This window comes from Arachis duranensis, chromosome 6 (assembly GCF_000817695.3).
Source record: "Arachis duranensis cultivar V14167 chromosome 6, aradu.V14167.gnm2.J7QH, whole genome shotgun sequence".
NCBI classification, from domain to species: Eukaryota; Viridiplantae; Streptophyta; class Magnoliopsida; order Fabales; family Fabaceae; genus Arachis; species Arachis duranensis.
The window spans coordinates 37,734,259-37,741,618 of NC_029777.3; the positions used below are offsets into that span (position 1 = coordinate 37,734,259).

Sequence of the window (7,360 nt, forward strand, 5' to 3'; positions counted from 1 at the left end):
ATGCAAGGAAGATGCTTGGTGATTTTACTACACCAACTTCCAACTTCTATGGATGAAGTATCTCAATCCCTGCCATAGGAGCAAACAATTTTGAGCTAAAGCCTCAATTAGTTTCTCTACTGCAACAGAATTGCAAGTTTTATGGACTTCCATCAGAAGACCCTTATCAGTTCTTAACTGAGTTCTTACAGATCTGTGATACTGTTAAGACCAATGGAGTCGATCTTGAAGTCTACAAGCTTATGCTTTTCCCTTTTGCTGTAAGAGACAGAGCTAGAACATGGTTGGACTCACAACCCATAAATAGCCTGGACTCTTAGGATAAGCTGGTCACGGCTTTCTTAGCCATGTTCTTTCCTCTTCAAAAGCTGAGCAAGCTTAGAGTGGATGTTCAGACCTTTAGACAAAAAGATGGTGAGACCCTCTATGAAGCTTGGGAAAGATACAAGCAACTGACCAAAAAGTGTCATTCTGACATGCTTTCAAAATGGACCACATTAGATATATTCTATGATGGTCTGTCTGAATTTTCCAAGATGTCACTGGACCATTCTGCATGTGGATCCATTCACCTAAAGAAAACACCTGCAGAAGCTTAGGAACTTATTGAAATGGTTGTAAATAACCAGTTCATGTATACCTCCGAGAGGAATCCTGTGAGTAATGGGACGCCTCAAAAGAGAAGAGTTCTTGAAATTGATGCTCTGAATGCCATACTGGCTCAGAACAAAATATTGACCCAACAAGTCAATATGATCTCTCAGAGTCTGAATGGATTGCAAAATGCATGAAGGATCAACAGAAGCAAGGCTTCAATAATAACAATGGTGGAAGAAACAGATTTAGCAATAGCAAACCTTTCCCATCATCATCTTAACAACTGACAGAGCATTCTGAGCAGAATCCTTCTAACTTAGCAAACATAGTCTCTGATCTATCTAAGGCCACTCTTAGTTTTATGACTGAAACAAGATCCTCCATTAGAAACTTGGAGGCACAAGTGGGCCAGCTGAGTAAAAGGGTTACTGAAACTCCTCCTAGCACTCTCCCAAGCAATATAGAAGAGAATCCCAAAGGAGAGTGCAAGGCCATTGATATAATCAACATGGCCAAAACCTTAGAGGAAGAGGAGGACGTGAATCCCAATGAGGAAGACCTTAGGGGACATCCAATGGTCCGTACGGAATACCCTAATGAGGAACCAAAAGAATCTGAGGCTCATACAGAGACCATAAAGATTCCCTTGGACCTCCTTTTACCATTCATGAGCTCTGATGACTATTCATCTTCTGAAGAGGATGAAGACATTGTTGAAGGGCAATTTGCCCAATATTTAGGAGCAATCATGAAGCTGAATGCCAAACTATTTGGTAATGAGACTTGGGTGGAAGAGCCTCCCTTGCTCACCAATGAACTGAATACATTGGTTCAGCAAAATTTACCTCAAAAGAGACAGGATCCTGGTAAATTCTTAATACCCTGTACCATAGGTACCATGACCTTTGAAAAAGCTCTATGTGACCTAGGGTTAGGGATATACATGATGCCACTCTCTGTAATAGAGAGACTGGGAATCTATGAGGTACAGGCTGCCAAATTCTCATTGGAGATGGCAGATAAATCTATGAAAAAGGCTTATGGACTAGTAGAGGACGTGCTAGTGAAGGTTGAAGGCCTTTACTTCCCTGCTGATTTCATAATCCTAGACACTAGGAGGGATGAGGATAAATCCATCATCCTTGGAAGACCCTTCCTAGCCACAACAAGAGTTGTGATTGATGTTGACAGAGGAGAGTTGATCCTTCATGTGAATGAAGAATGCCTTGTGGTAAAGACTCAAGGTTCTCCATCTGTAACCATGAAGAGTAAGCATGAAGAGTTTCTCCCAATGCAGAGTCAAACAGAGCCCCTACATTCAAACTCTAAGTTTGGTGTTAGGAGGCCACAGCCAAACTCTAAGCTTGGTGTTGAGAGATCTCAACCATACTCTGATCATCTGTGAGGCTCCATGAGAGCTCACTGTCAAGCTATTGACATTAAAGAAGCACTTATTGGGAGGCAACCCAATTTTATATTAATTTTATCTATATTATTTTGTTTTCTTTTAGGTTGATGATCATGTAAAGTCACAAAGACAATTACAAAAATAAAAAAATCAAAAACAGCATTGAAAACAGCACACCCCAGAGGAAGGACTTACTGGCGTTTAAACGCCAGTAAGGGTAGCAAAATGGGCATTTAAACGCCTAATCTGGCACCTTTCTGGGCATTTAAACGCCAGAATAAGGGACCAGACTGGCGTTTAAATGCCAGAACATGGCAACAAACTGGCATTTAGACGCCAGAATAGGAAGGAAAGCTGGCATTTAAACGCCAAAACAGGGCAGCAGACTGGCGTTTACATGCCAGGATTACACTCTAAGGAGTTTTGTATGCCCAATTGGAGCAGGGAAGCGAATTCCTTGACCCTTCAGGATCTGTGGACCCCACAGGATCCCCACCAACCTCAACTCACTCTCTCTTCTCTTCATACCTTTCTACAACACTCTTCTCCAAATACCTTATACACCCTCCATCTCCTATATTTTCTTCTTCTTCCACATCTTTCTTTCTTCTTTTGCTCGGGGATGAGCAAACATTTTAGGTTTGGTGTGGTAAAAGCATTGCTTTTTTTGTTTTTCCATAACCATTTATGGCACCTAAGGCCGGAGAAACCTCTAGAAAGAGGAAAGGGAATGGAAAAGCTTCCACCTTCGAGTCAGGGGAGATGGAAAGATTCATTTCAAAGGTCCATCAAGACCACTTCTATGAAGTTGTGGCCAAGAAAAAGATGATCCCTATGCAATTCAGCTAGAATTGTCATAGAGGAAGACATCCTCATTGAAGACGACAAGCCCATCACTAAGAAAAGGATGGAGCAAACAAGAGAGCCCACTCATGGACCTCAACAAGAGCATGAGGAATTCCCTCATCAAGAAATACCTGAGATGCCTCAAGGGATGCATTTTCCTCCACAAAACTATTGGGAGCAACTAAGGATAGGAGCACCAAAATCACTAGGGAGGAGCAACAAAAGCAAGGAAGAGACATATAGGAGCTCAAGAGCACCATTAGTTCTTCAAGAGGAGGAATACACCACCCTCACTAAGGTGGACTCATTCCTTAATCTCCTTGTCTATTTATTTTTCTGTTTTCGGCTTTATGCTGTATATTCTATCTATGTTTGTGTCTTCACTACATGATCATTAGTGTCTAGTGTCTATGTCTTAAAGCTATGAATAACTTCATGAATCCTTCACCTTTCTTAAAAGAAAAGTGTGCTTAATTACAAAAGAACAAGAAGTACTTGGATTTCAAATTTTATCTTGAAACTAGTTTAATTATTTTGATGTGGTGGCAATACTTTTTGTTTTCTGAATGAATGCTTGAACAGTGCATATTTTTTATCGTGTTGTTTATGAATGTTAAAGTTGTTGGCTCTTGAAAGAATGATGAACAAAGAGAAATGTTATTGATAATTTGAAAAATCATGAAATTGGTTCTTGAAGCAAGAAAAAGCAGTGAAAAAAAAGTGAGAGAAAAGAGAAAAAAATGGCAAAAAAAAAGAGAAAGAAAAAGCAAGCAGAAAATGCCAATAGCTCTTAAAACCAAAAGGCAAGGGTAAAAAGGATCCAAGCCTTTGAGCATTAATAGATAGGAGGGCCCAAGGAAATAAAATCCGGGCATAAGCAGCTAAATCAAGCTGTCCCTAACCATGTGCTTGTGGCATGCAGGTCCAAGTGAAAAACTTGAGACTGAGTGGTTAAAGTCATTATCCAAAGCAAAAGAGTGTGCTTAAGAACTCTGGACACCTCTAACTGGGGACTTTAACAAAGCTGAGTCACAATCTGAAAAGGTTCACCCAGTCATGTGTCTGTGACATTTATGTATCTGGTGGTAATACTGGAAAATAAAGTGCTTAAGGCCACGGCCAAGACTCATAAAAGTAGCTGTGTTCAAGAATTAACATACTTAACTAGGAGAATCAATAACGCTATCTGAAACTCTGAGTTCCTATAGATGCCAATCATTCTGAATTTCAAAAGAAAAAGTGAGATGCCAAAACTGTTCAGAAGCAAAAAGCTACAAGCCCTGTTCATCTAATTAGGACCAAGTTTCATTGATACTGTGGGATTCATTGTATATTCTCTTCTTTTTATCCTATTTTGTTTTCATTTTCTTGGGGACAAGCAACAATTTAATTTTGGTGTTGTGATGAGCGGATAATTTATACGCTTTTTGGCATTATTTTTAGGTAGTTTTTAGTAGGATCTAGCTACTTTTTGGGATGTTTTTATTAGTTTTTATGCAAAATTCATATTTCTGGACTTTACTATGATTTTTTGTGTTTTTCTGTGATTTTAGGTATTTTCTGGCAGAAATTGAGAGACCTGAGCAAAAATCTGATTTAGAGGCTGACAAAGGACTGCAGATGCTGTTGGATTCTGACCTCCCTGCATTCGAAGTGAATTTTCGGGAGCTACATAACTCTAAATGGCGCGCTCTCAATTGCGATGGAAAGTAGACATCCAGGGCTTTCCAGAAATATGTAATAGTCTATACTTTTCTCAAGTTTTGACGACGCAAACTGGCGTTCAAACGCCCCTTCTCTGCCCTATTTTAAAGTCAAAACGCCAGAACTGGCATAAAAGTTGGAGTTAAACGCCCAAACTGCTACCAAAGTTGGCGTTTAACTCCAAGAGAAGCCTCTACACGTGTGAAGCTCAATGCTCAGTCTAAGTACACACCAAGTGGGCCCGGAAGTGGATTTCTGCATCATTTACCTATTTATGTAAACCCTAGTAGCTAGTTTCATTATAAATAGGACCTTTTACTATTGTATTTTCATCTATCTTTGGAATCATGGAATTTGACATTTTTGGAATGTTTTCCTTAGACATTGGGGGCTGGCCTCACGGCCATGCCTACCTTAATCACTTATGTATTTTCAACGGTGGAGTTTCTACACACCATAGATTAAGGGTGTGGAGCTCTGCTATTCCTCGAGTATTATTGCAATTACTACTGTTTTCTATTCAATTCATGCTTATTCTTATTCTAAGATATTCGTTGCACTTCAACCTGATGAATGTGATGATCCGTGACACTCATCACTATTCTCAACCTTTGAACGCGTGCCTGACAACCACTTCCGTTCTACCTTAGATCGAGTGTGTATCTCTTAGCCTCCATTCCAAAAGATCGGAGTCTTCGTGGTATAAGCTAGAATTATTGACGGCCATTCCTGAGATCCGAAAAGTCTAAACCTTGTCTGTGGTATTCCGAGTAGGATTTGGGAAGGGATGACTGTGACGAGCTTTAAACTCGCGAGTGTTGTGCGTAATGACAGACGCAAAAGGATAGTAAATCCTATTCCAACATGATCGAGAATCGACAGATGATTAGCCGTGCTGTGACAATGCATTTGGACCATTTTCACTGAGAGGACGGGAGGTAGCCATTGACGCCGGTGAAACCCGAACATACAGCTTTCTATGGAAAGGAGTATGAAGGATTAGATGAATGCAGTAGGAAAGCAGAGATTCAAGAGGGATGAAGCATCTCCATACGCTTATCTGAAATTCCCACCAATGAATTGCATAAATATCTCTATCTTTACTTTATGTTTTATTTATCTTTTAATTATGAAAACTCCATAACCCATTTAAATCCGCCTGATTGATATTTACAAGGTGACCATAGCTTGCTTCAAGCCGACAATCTCCGTGGGATCGACCCTTACTCACGTAAGGTATTACTTAGACGACCCAGTGCACTTGCTGGTTAGTTGTGCGAAGTTGTGACAAAGTGTGATTCACGTTTGAGAGCACCAAGTCTTTGGCGCCATTGTTGATGATCACAATTTCGTGCACCAATTATGTGAGTGGGATACTACCTCAGCCCTCACATCTGAACCACTGAATGTAGGCGGGATACCCCCCACAGCCCCTACGCCGGCGCCGCTACCTTGACAGGTGGGATTAAACGACCATTCTTATCAGGCGCATAGTGACTTACCAAAACAATACATATCAAACTCACTATTCAATGATCACTGCTCATATTCAACCATTTCATCAACCTTGATCTTTCGTAATTCTCATCAACTTTCACTTACCATTTCAATAAAGTATTGCTCAACCTCATTCAAGTCTGAATTTCTCATCAATGTAATACTCGACAACTTAAATTTCACTAATTTCAACCACAAGCCTTCCAAAAACTGAGTCACCAGCTCTAAACTGATAACAAATAACCTTTTTAATTCACTCAAAACTCTCTTATGGTCCCAAAGCCTAATCATTAGTTAAAGGATCTCAAACAATGATTTGAGAAGTTTAAAAGGCAAGAAGAGAACATAAAAATACAAAATTCACATTTTTCAGCAAAATAGGGTCATGCGTATGCAAGCACAGTCCCGCGTACGCATGGGTGACAAATTTCCAATGTCGCATACGTGGGCACCGTCCACGTACACGAACATCCAAAACAGAAAAGGGTTACTGATGAGCGGACAATTTATACGCTTTTTGGCATTGTTTTTAGTATGTTTTAGTTAGTTTGTAGTATATTTTTATTAGTTTTTAGTTAAAATTCACTTTTCTGGACTTTACTATGAGTTTGTGTGTTTTTCTATGATTTCAAGTATTTTCTGGCTGAAATTGAGGGACCTGAGCAAAAATCTGATTCAGAGGCTGAAAAGGACTGCAGATGCTGTTGGATTCTGACCTCCCTACACTCGAAGTGGATTTTCGGGTACTACAGAAGCCTGATTGGCGCGCTCTCAACTGCGTTGGAAAGTAGACATCCTGGGCTTTCCAGAAATATATAATAGTTCATACTTTTCTCGAGAGTTGATGGCCCAAACTGGCGTTCTAAATCAGCTCAAAACTGCCCGGCGTTAAACGCCGGAACTGGCACAAGAATGGGAGTTAAACGCCCAAACTGGCACAAAAGCTGGTGTTTAACTCCAAGAGAAGTCTCTACACGAAAATGCTTCAATGCCCAGCCCAAGCACACACCAAGTGGGCCCGGAAGTAGATTTTTATGTAATTTACTCATCTTTGTAAACCCTAGGCTACTAGTTCTCTATAAATAGGACCTTTTACTATTGTATTTTCATCTTTGGATCATTTTAGATCTTTTGATCATCTTTGGACGCCTATTTCTTAGATCATTGGGAGGCTGGCCATTCGGCCATGCCTAGACCTTGTTCTTATGTATTTTCAACGGTGGAGTTTCTACACACCATAGATTAAGGTGTGGAGCTCTACTGTCCCTCGAGTATTAATGCAATTACTATTGTTCTTCTATTCAATTC

At 40.1% G+C, this 7,360-nt stretch overlaps 1 non-coding gene across 1 annotated transcript; it reads right to left on the minus strand.

Annotated features, from left to right (window-relative positions):
* Positions 1 to 374: 374 nt before the first annotated feature.
* On the minus strand, positions 375 to 478 carry LOC127739892 (small nucleolar RNA R71). The gene has a single exon (XR_008000634.1). It is a non-coding gene; the product is annotated as a small nucleolar RNA R71 (small nucleolar RNA).
* Between the last annotated feature and the right edge of the window lie 6,882 nt (positions 479 to 7,360).